The sequence below is a fragment of the Struthio camelus genome, chromosome 31 (assembly GCF_040807025.1).
Source record: "Struthio camelus isolate bStrCam1 chromosome 31, bStrCam1.hap1, whole genome shotgun sequence".
NCBI lineage: Eukaryota > Metazoa > Chordata > Aves > Struthioniformes > Struthionidae > Struthio > Struthio camelus.
In genome coordinates this window covers 1,283,066-1,286,205 of record NC_090972.1, presented here as the reverse complement: position 1 = coordinate 1,286,205, position 3,140 = coordinate 1,283,066, and the positions used below count along the sequence as shown (strand labels likewise).

Below are 3,140 nucleotides of genomic sequence, written 5' to 3'. Positions count from 1 at the left end.
CTCCCCCGTCTCGCCACCGAACGGCGCCGCCCGCGCTTGCCCCACACCACCGCCCCGCGGAGACACCCGCGCGCCGTCGCTGCCGGCCTCAACGCAACGCCGCGGCTGACGCCAGCCGGCGGGTGGAAGTGGCTCGGCACGCACTACGGACGCGGGTGCGCCGCGGGGGGGGGCAGAGGGGGCTCGGCGGGCGCCGAAGCGGCAGCAGTCGGGGCAGGGAGAGGGCAAGGGGAGGGGAAGAAAGGCAGCCGGCCGTCCCCCCCGCCGGAGGGGAACGGGGGACCAGCGCACCACCGGGAGAGTGGTGGAGGAGAGCCGTCGTACGGCGGGCACTGGCGGTGGCGGCGGGCGGCGGCGGCAGGTGCCGGGCCACCGCGACCGACCGAACCTGGGGGCCCGGCGGGACGAACTCCGCACAGCGGGCGCTCCGGGAGCGGGGGTTTCCCGAGTCTGCACTTAGGGGGACGAAGGCCCGGGCCCACACGGGGAGGAGAGGCACCCCCTCTCCCCGGCGGCGCGGGCCTGCGAGGCGCCCCAGCCGCGCCACACCGCACACACCGCGCAGGGCAGCGGTGGCCACCGGGCTCGGAGGGGAGGGAGGGCAGGGCAAGGCACGCCGGCCGCGGACGGTGGAGGCGGACGGTCGGCCGGAGCCGGGCAGGCAGGCCAGCCGGAAGACCGGGGCCACCGGTGCACGCACCGGTGGTCCCGGCTCCGCCGCCGCCGCCGACTCACCGCCGCCGCCGCCCCCCCACCGACTCGCCGCCGCCGCCGCCCCCCCCGGCCCCCCCCCGAGGGGCGGCACACCGCTGCGCCAACGCGGCAATGGGGGTGACGATTGACCGTCAAGCGACGCTCAGACAGGCGTAGCCCCGGGAGGAACCCGGGGCCGCAAGTGCGTTCGAAGTGTCGATGATCAATGTGTCCTGCAATTCACATTAATTCTCGCAGCTAGCTGCGTTCTTCATCGACGCACGAGCCGAGTGATCCACCGCTAAGAGTTGTCTCGGTTTCGGTCCCCACCGCGCGCGCGGGGGGACCGGGCAGCTTTCGCAGCCCCCTGAGGGCCCCCATCCGCTCTGCCTCCCTCCTCACGCCGACGCCGGCTGCTGAGCAAGGGACAGCGGAGAGAGAGGGCACGCCTCACTGACCGTACAAGCACAGAGGGAAAAAAAAAGGGGGGGGGGGGGGAGAACAGACCCGAACGAGAGGGGCGGGGAGCCCTCGCTCCCGACCTGGGACAACCCCTTTCTCGCTTCGAGTCCGGCCCAGGCGCCCGGCTCGGCCTGGCCCAGCAGGGAGCGGCGCGCCAGCCGCGCCACCTGCCTCAGGGACCGGGGTGTGGGTCCCCGCGGAGCCCCGGCGTCGGAGCCCGGCCGCCGCTGGGAGCGGCGCCACCCGCTGCCCGCGCGCCCGCGACCCGCCAGCCGCACGCTTCCGAGCTCCTTCGCTCGCCTCACCGGCCTCCAGCTCCGCCGCCCCGGAGACGGCACCCAACACCCGCCTGCACACACGCAGCCTCCCGAGCGACGCCACGCACTCGCCCGTCCCTTCCGCGGGCAGACGCCTGGCGGCAGGCAGACGGGCGAGGCGGGACGGACGGGGAACGGCGCCCGCTCTCCCCGCCTCCACGCGGAGACCGGGAGGGGCCGCCCCCGCCCGCCCGCCCGCCGCCCGCCTGCCGCCCAGCGAAGCCGGGTCGGGCAGAGCGAGGCAGGCGCGCCGGATGGCGGAGTGCCGGGGCAGGGCGGGGGGGGAGGGAAGGAAGGGTGCCGCCGACGGCCACGGCGGGAGACTGAGAGCACCGGCCAGGGAGGAGAAGGGATGCGCTGGGGCTCGGCGTCCGCACCACCCGCGGTGGGGGCTCGCCGTCCCGGCGGCGAGCACGCGCTCGCGCCGGGGTCGCGCGTTCGAGGCAGGCCGGCGCAAGCCGACCGCGCGGCGTCTCTCCGCCGAGACCAGACCGCGGAGAGAGGGGGCAGGGTACCCCTCTCCGTCCCGGCTGCCCGCGGGGCATGCACGGGCCGCGCCGGCGGGCATGGGGGGGTGCGGCGCCCGCGCGCGCCGACCCCCCGGCCCCTCCGGCAGCACGCCCGGCTGCCCCCCGGGTCGCATCGGGCCGCCCGAGTCTTTAAACCCCCGCCCGGCTCTCCGACCGAGAACCCTCGGGCCCGGAGCCCGGGGCCCATGGCCATCCCTACCCGGGGGGGCCGCTACCGGCGGCCGCGGTGGCCGGAGGCCCTCCTCCTTCCTCCCAGCGCGCCCCCCCCCCCCGCCGCCCCCCGCCGCCCCCGGCCCGGCCGACTCGCAGCGCGGCCCCCACACGGCACGGCGTGGGGCGGCTGGAGCGGTGTGGGGGGGGGGGGAAGGGAGGGGAGGAGGAAGCGTGGAAGGCCGGCAGGGCACGGCCGGTGCGGCACGCGCAGCGCAGCGCCCGGGAGGAGCACGCTGGCACACGGGACCACACGGGTGGGTCACCGAGGGGAGGCAGGAGAAGCGCGGACGCTAGGTACCTGGCCCTGGGGTGAGGGAAACGACCTGAAATCCCCGCGGGGGTGCCTCCCCCGCCGCCGCCCGCCGCCGGGCCACCGCCGCCTCGCGGCGACGGCGGCAGCCTCAGCGGCAGCGACGAGGCGGGGCGCGGAGGGGAACCCGGCACCCGCCAGCCGGCTCCAGCGCCCCTCGGCGGAGCGTCCACCCGCGGGGTGCGCCCGACACCCACCGCCACGACCTCGTCCTCCTCCCGGGGCCCGGGGTTTCCCTCAGTAACCCGGCGCCGGGTGGCAGCTGCGCCCGGGAGGAGAGCCGTGGTTTGGGCCGCCCGCTCGGGCACGACACGTCGCCTCGCGTGGCCTCGCGCGACGCCCCCGCTTGGGGTCCGCCGCGGCGCGGCGCCCGCCCCGCGCGCCGTCCCGGAACGCCTGTCCGCACCGCCTCTGCTAGACGGGCTGCTCCGCCGCAGCCCGCCCCGGGTCCGCCCCCCACAGCTTAGGAGTGGGGACCCGTGGGACCCGTCCCAACCCGGAATGCGATCTCGCTCGCGTCTCCACCCGCCGCTTCCTCCCGCGGGCACCGGGGGAGCAAGCCCCGCCGACCCTCCCACGCACTGCCGCCCGCTCTGCCGGGCCCTCCCCCGGGCC

General features: G+C 77.9%; 1 non-coding gene across 1 annotated transcript; it reads right to left on the bottom strand.

Annotated features, from left to right (window-relative positions):
• Positions 1-850: 850 nt before the first annotated feature.
• Positions 851-1,003, bottom strand: LOC138063136 (5.8S ribosomal RNA). The gene has a single exon (XR_011136729.1). It is a non-coding gene; the product is annotated as a 5.8S ribosomal RNA (ribosomal RNA).
• Positions 1,004-3,140: the final 2,137 nt, after the last annotated feature.